This window comes from Mustela putorius, unplaced genomic scaffold, assembly GCF_011764305.1.
Source record: "Mustela putorius furo isolate JIRA1106 unplaced genomic scaffold, ASM1176430v1.1 tig00003853_pilon_pilon_pilon, whole genome shotgun sequence".
Taxonomy (NCBI): Eukaryota; Metazoa; Chordata; class Mammalia; order Carnivora; family Mustelidae; genus Mustela; species Mustela putorius.
This window is the reverse complement of record NW_025422005.1, coordinates 11,341,155-11,348,571: the sequence shown is the minus strand read 5'-3', so window position 1 is coordinate 11,348,571 and position 7,417 is coordinate 11,341,155.

Below are 7,417 nucleotides of genomic sequence, written 5' to 3'. Positions count from 1 at the left end.
GGTCCTGGGATCAAGCCCTGCATCGTCGGGCTCCTTCCTCAGCCTGCTTCTCTCTCTCCATGCTCCCTGCTCCCCCTGCTTATGCTCTCTCTCTCTCTCTCTGTCAAATCAATAAACATTTAAGAAAGGGAAAGAAAAAGGAAAAAAAAAAAGAATATCAAGTATTTAATGAGCACACAGGCCCAGATATAGAGACCGTGTGACTATCTCCATTTTTTTTTTTTTAAGATTTTATTTATTTATTTGACAGAGAGAAATCACAAGTAGATGGAGAGGCAGGCAGAGAGAGAGAGAGGGAAGCAGGCTCTCCGCTGAGCAGAGAGCCCGATGCGGGACTCGATCCCAGGACTCTGAGATCATGACCTGAGCCGAAGGCAGCGGCTTAACCCACTGAGCCACCCAGGCGCCCCGACTATCTCCATTTTAAACAGGTGTCGTTGAACCCATTTCACAGGTAAGAAAACAGACATTGAGAGAGAAAGGCGGTGTGTGAGTCCTTTCACTAGAGCCCATGCAGGCTCGCTGCCCCGGCCATCTCCCCAGTGGGTCTTTCGATGCCAAGCTCATTCTAACCTCAGGATGTGTGCCCAGACTGTTCACTCTTCCTGGGGTGTTCTCCTGTCAGATTTTCAGGTCTGACTCCTTCTTGTTATTCCGGCCTTACCCACGTAAATGCCACCTCCTCTGGAGACCTTCCCTGGTCACTCTCAAATGTGTGGCCACCCTACCTCTCCTCCTGCCACACTGGGATTTCTTGTTTGTCATTTATTGACTCGCTTACTGTCACCTCCACATTGGGCTGTGAGCGCCATGGGGCAGGGGACCTTGGCTTTGGCCTCAGCGCTGATTGCAGTGCTTGGCACGGGGGAGAAGCTCAGCAAATGCTTCTTGAGGGGCTTGAGGGGATTTGCACCCAGTTCCAGGTGACCCCCGAGCCGAGCTCTTCACGTGCCCCCAGCCTGCTCTGGTCCGCCGCGTGCGTGAGCCACATGGCGTTGCGGGGCAGGGGGTGGGCCTCGGGGCCCTCGGTCCGTGGGTGAGGCTGCCCCACCTGGGCTGAGGCTGCCCTAGGCGCCAGGAGACCAGCTCAGCCACTCTTGCTGCCCTGACCTGGCTTTGAACCTGGGCTCAGCTCTCACTTCCTGTCCCTGAATGACCCTTCCGCATTCCAGAGTTCCTCTCTCAAGGCCTCCAGGATCCTCCCCAGATTGTGTTTCTGACACTCCTGGGCGAAAGAACAAAGGGAAATGGACTGATGGCAGCAGCAGGGGAGACCGATGGTAGAACTTCCCGACTGTGGGAACTGCCGCAGCTGGGCGGGTAGAGGAAGTGGGTTTATGATCTCTCCTCCCCTGAGCAGCGTGAAGAACAGGACTAACAGTCATCTGCCTGGGCGGGGTGCGGGGGGATGGACAGGATGACCTTTGGAAGCCACTCTCAAGCTCTCCGCTCCTGAGCTGTCCTGAGGGCTGGGGGCCTGGTCAGGAGGGCGGGAAGGGGGCAGCTGCGGGGCCTGGCGTTGTGGGAGAAGGTGGAGGAAAAGGCTGAAGGAGGCAGAGGCCGTGCCTGCTTAATTCAGATGAGGCCAGAAGGACACAGGGGTTTCCAGGGAAGGGTGTGGGGAGTGAGCACTGCGGTTGGAGTCACACCAACCTGGCTCTGAGTCCTGCTTTACCACTTACAAGCCAGGCGGCCCTAAGCAAGTGACTTCCCCTTTCTGAGCCTTAATCCCCTCATCTGTTAAATGGGATGAATAGTGTAGATTCGGGGCACTGGGCTGGCACAGTGGGAAGAGTGCACGTCTCTTGATCTCAGGGTGGTGAGTTCAAGTCCCACATGGGGTGTAAGATTACTTAAATAAATAAAGAACTTTAAAAAAAAAAAAGGTGCATAGGGCGCCTGGGTGGCTCAGTGGGTTAAAGCCTCTGCCTTTGGCTCAGGTCATGATCCCAGAGTCCTGGAATGAAGTCCTGCATCAGGCTCTCCGCTCCTCTGGGAGCCTGCTTCCTCCTCTCTCTCTGCCTTCCTCTCTCTCTGCCTGCCTCTGTGCCTACTTGTGATCTCTGTCAAATAAATAAATAAAATCTTTTTAAAAAGTAGTGCAGATTAAAGAGGGGGATACCTTGAAAAAAGTGTTTGCAAAAAGCATTATCCATAGGGAGGTGGCGCACGGCACACGGCCAACTGGGCAAGTGTTACGATAGTGATGGTGGTATTGTTCCCCGGGCAACCTGTGCACCTGGAGTTAGGTCACCAAATCCTTACATCCCCTGTTCTACACAGGAGGACTCTGGGGCTCAGAGATGACACTTGTCCAAGCCAGTTGGAACCTGACTCAGGTTCTGATTTCAGGCCCGTATCCTTCATCCTACTCCGTGCAGCCCGTGATTGACTGCGGAGGCATTTTGCAAACTGTAAAGTGACGAATGTCATCATCATCATCGTCATTTTATTATTTATGATAACTGCTGTCCTTGAACTGGTTTTCCCTGGTGGGCGCGGCGTCCTCCTCAGTCCGGCCACTAGGGGGCAGCAGAGTCCCGGGACTGGGACAACGTGGGGGGGGGGGGGGGGGGGGGGGCGGCCCCCCCCCCCCTTACTCATTTCGGCCCCAGAGGATGAGCCCTCTCAAACCTTGGCAGTGCGGGTGGGTAGGGGTACGGGGCAGTGGGCCGGGCAGGGGGCAAGGAAGGGCACAGCCTCCAGAAAACAGGAGCTCGCTCCTGCCCAGTCCTTGTCTCAACTCTGAGAGGAAGGGTTCTGACAAGCAAGATGGTGGCTGATCGTGGCCCCCTCCTCCAGGAAGCCTCCAGGCTGACTCCAGGGTGTGAGGAGCCCTCTCCTTTCCTCGCAGCTCCTCCTCCCCAGCATCAGCATCACTGGGAGTGTGGCCAGCTCCTTGCTCCCACCGACAGTCAATGCTCTCTGAGCACTTCAGGGATCCCAGCACCCACCGGGCACTCAGGACGGCAGAAGGTGTCTTGAATACATGTGTGGGCGTGTGTCCCGGGAGTCCAGAGCCCCTTCCCTTTGAGACTGCCAGGAAGGTGAGGTGAAGGGCAAGGGAAGATTCCTAAGACTGAAAGATGCTAATCCCCAGAGGCTCTGAAGACCCCCCTCTCGGGCCTGGGACTTCCCAGGCTTTATGCCAAGTTCTTGTCTACACGATGGACAAGGACAATAAAAATCACCACCACCGGGTACTGAATGTTGCCTGCCTGCCACTTGGTCAGCATTGATCACTTCCTTTAACCATCGTCGCAACCCTCTGAGCAGGTTCAGTTTGTAGCATCCACATTTTACAAAGGAGGAAACCAGGGCTCAGAGAGGGGATGTGATTTGCCTGAGGTCACACAGCAAATAAGAGGCAGAGCTTCTTTGTGGGCGCCTGGGTGGCTCAGTGGGTTAAGCCGCTGCCTTCGGCTCAGGTCATGATCTCAGGGTCCTGGGATCGGGTCCCGCATCGGGCTCTCTGCTCGGCAGGGAGCCTGCTTCCTCCCCTCTCTCTCTCTCTGCCTGCCTCTCTGCCTACTTGTGATCTCTCTCTGTCAAATAAATAAATAAAATATTAAAAAAAAAAAAAAAAAAAAAAAAAAAAAAAAAAGAGGCAGAGCTTCTTTGAACCCAAGCCCACCTGACCCAGAGCCTCCTCCGTGAAGACATTTGCTGCAACAACCACCTCCTGGTGCTCCGGGGTGGCTCAGTCGGTTAGGTGTCTCTGCCTTCAGCTCAGGTCATGATTCTGGGATCCTGGGGTCCTGGGATCGAGCCCCACATCGGGATCTGTGCTTAGTGGGGAGCCTGCTACTTCTCACCCAGCCTGCGGCTCGCCTATGTGTGCTCTCTCTCTCTGTCAAATGAATAAAATCTTAAGGAAAAAAGGAAAACACAACACAAAAAAACAAAACCCGCTCCCTCCCAGCTCTGCAGCCACTCCCAGCTCCTGAAGCCCATGCCTGTCCGCCAGGCACAGTCCTCACGGCATCTCTGGGAGGCTGGCTGTCGGGGCAGAGATGATGCTGAGATGCCCACAGGCTCACTCTGCTTCCCGACCAGGCTTCAGCCCCTCTGCCCTCCCCTCCTGGTGCCTCTGCCCTCCCTCTGTTTGCTCACGCCCTGCTTGGGGGTGGGGACGATACAGATTGCTACAGCCTCTGATCCTGTTATCCCCTATGAGGCGTGACAAGTGTGTGACTGGCCCTGCTGGGCTTGGTGCCCCCCCCCCGAAAGTGGGGGGTGCTTCTGACCCAGTCCTTCTTCTGGATTCCACGTGAAGTCTTCTGCCCAGCTAGGCAGTGGGATGCCTCAGACCTCATCCCAAGGAGGCCTTTGGTGTCCCTAAACCTGTGACTCATGGCAGAGTGGCACTGACATTCTCTAAAGAAGGAAGATACCAAATGGTGTCACTTCAGTCCTGCCTTGACACCCATCTGTGTCTGCTCCTTCCAAGGTGAGGCAAAACAAGGCGCCATAGAAGGCGGGTGTGGACCGGGCCCCGGGCGGCTGTACGGCTTGGCTGAGGTAGTGGCCGGCAGCACGGGTCACATGAGGCCCGGGTGGCACCCTGGACGCAGCCCCCACAGCCTGCTCTGATGGCTGGATCCTGTGGCTCGCAGGGGGTCCCGGCACGCAGGGGGAGGCTGGCCAGAGCGCCAAGAGGCAAATCACAAGGGCTGGCCGGTGGTGCAGCGGCAGTGCGGGACAGGGTGGCCACACCCCCTTTTCCCAAACAGGTGCGTCCCTTCAGGACTCCCCCACCGCGTCTGCAGTCTTCCAGGAAAAGGCCGATACAATCGCTGAGTTGGCTGATCGAGGCTGGTATCGGCCTGGCAGCTCTACAGGCTGAGCCTGCTGCTTCCAGGGCCCAGGAGGGCCTGCCCGAGAGCCCAGACCTGGCCAGGCTCCCGTTACCCGCCCCGTACTGTTGTTCCTGCTGGGCACCCGGCCCTGCCCCTCTCACTCCCCTTCTCTCCCACCCCGCCCTCTGGCCCAAACAGCATCTCATGCCCGGCCCCAGCCCCTCCCCAGCCCCACAGATGCCAACCTTGCTCATCCCTGGGGCCGGCGGGGGCACTAACCCCATCCACACCTCAGGCTTCATCAAGGCCAGGAGCCCTGGTCTTGGTAGAGGTTTGATTTCCAGGACCCGAGTTTTGGGCTGGGTGGCCTTGGGCAAGTCCCCTTCCCTCTCTGAGCCTCACTTCCCTCGATGACGCCTGCCAAAGCTCACACCCACTACACCGTGCCATCAAAATATAGAAAGTGGCGAGCGGGGTAGCCGGAATGCTGGAGGTGATCTGGAAATGCTCTGTACAGGCTCCTCTTCCCCAGCGTGACCTGTTCTTCCGGTGCCCATGGGGAAAGAGGAAGCTGTGGCATCTTCTGCGTGCCCACCTAACATTAATCAGCATGCCGTCATCGTGCTTGGCACGCAGCTCATTGTTCCCGTGCGAGATGGGTTCTGGCTGCAGAGCTCTCCCCTCAGCCAGCTCTGGGCTCCCGGCTCTGGCAGAGCTGGCTTGAGGACTAGGTCCGGGGCTCCTGGCATTCACGGGGCCTGAGATGTGGGTGCGGAGTGGGCCGTGCCAGGGGCCCCCAGGCTGGGCAAGGCTGGGATTTGGAAGAATCCGGCTATCCCTGGGGCAGGTGCTGGAGAGGGCCCCCGGCCCAAGAAGCCCATGCCAGAGGCTTCGTGCCCATACCGTACCCTGGTTCTGGTGGTAACCCCCCGCGGCAGACAGCTTCTTCTGGTTTGTTTTGAGTTTGAGGGGAATTCATGCAAGGGTTCCAGTAATTAGCAGGGTGGCGGGCAGCACCCAGGACCGGCGCAGTGGGATGGGAAGGCGGGCAGGAGAGGACCTGGGCTGGGGAGGGCTCAGCGAAGGACTGGCAGGGGGAAGAGTGTGAGAGGGAGTGGTGGCTCGAAGAGGGGACTGCATCCGAGAATGAGTGAGTGAGTGAATTTAGTGAATGAGTAAGCCGGTGTCCACGGTGTATCAGCAAACACTGACGCAGCTCTCGCTTCACGCCCAACCTTGTTCGAAGCACTTTACTCGTCCGAACGCACGCGGTCTTCACAGAAGGCCATGCGGTCGTGTTGTTACTGCCATTTTATGGAGAACGGATCCCCAGGCACAGAGAAGTTAAGTAATGTGCCCAAAGTCACACAGCTGGTAAGTGACTGAGTTGGGGCTTGAACCCACACAGGCTGGTTGGAGTCTCCGGGTTTAAGTGGGAGCAGAGCCCCAGGGCCATGAAGAGAGTTCCTGGCTGAGGAGTGGGAAGATCGATTTTGCCGTCTGGACCCTGAGACGTCCGACTTCACAACGCTCATTCCTTCCTTTCCTTCCACGTGTCTGCTGGGCCCTTGCTCACTCGTCCACTCACTGAATGCTGGCCCCAGGACAGGGAGGGGTGAGATTACTGAGATTCTATTCTGCCCCGGCAGAATTTGTCCTTCAGGGTTCAGCGTAGGTGCTACCTCCTCCAGGAAGCCTTCTCTGACTTCCTCTGCCGAGGGCTCACAAGCTCTGGTCTTCTGTCAGTATTATTATTTTTTAAAAAAGATTTTTATTTATTCGACAGAGAGAGAGAGAGAGACAGTGAGAGAGGGAACAGAAGCAGGGGGAGTGGGAGAGGGAGAGGCAGGCTTCCCTCTGAGCAGGGAGCCCCTGGGATCATGACCTGAGCCAAAGTCAGAGACTCAATGACTGGGCCACGCAGGCGCCCCTTCTGTCAGAATTATCCTCCCTTGTATCTGGCTCTTTCCCTAGCCCGGCTGTGCCTTTGTCTCTGAATTCTTGGTATGCTGTGGGCACTCAATAAATGCTTAGTGGACAAAATGTTGCTACCAAGCCTCCTCCTGAGTGTTGCCGGTGCTCCCTGCTCTCTGCTGCCTCCTCTCCTCACTCCAGCCATGATGCTCCAGTGTCTGGGCAGAGCCCACCGGGTCCCTACATCACCCCCGACCCCCACAAAGGCCTTCCCCTCCCCCTGGAGTGGAAACCCTCCAGGCACTGGTTTCAGCCATCGGCCACTGTCAGCCGGACTGGGACTCACCCCTTTGCTCTGGGGAGGAGGGAACTGGGCCCGCCCTGGCTCCCCAACCCACAGAAGCCTCTTCCTTCGTTGGCTAAATGTTTGTTTTCAAATTCCTGAGGCCTGCGTCACCCCCACCTCTGTCCCCGCTGGTCTCTGGCCTGGCTTGCCATGGCTTCCTTCCTCCCCTTGCTGGGCTAGGCTGGTCTGCAGGGTGGGGTGCCAGGCCACGGCTCTTTTTCCTGCTGCCCCCCAGCTAGGGCCAGAGCCGTGAGCTGACTGACAGTGGGACACGAGACAAGGAGCCCAGGAGCCCGCCCCAGCCTCTCTGCTCGCGGTGTAGAAAGACCCCCTCTTTTCTTCGGGGGGAACAATGGAA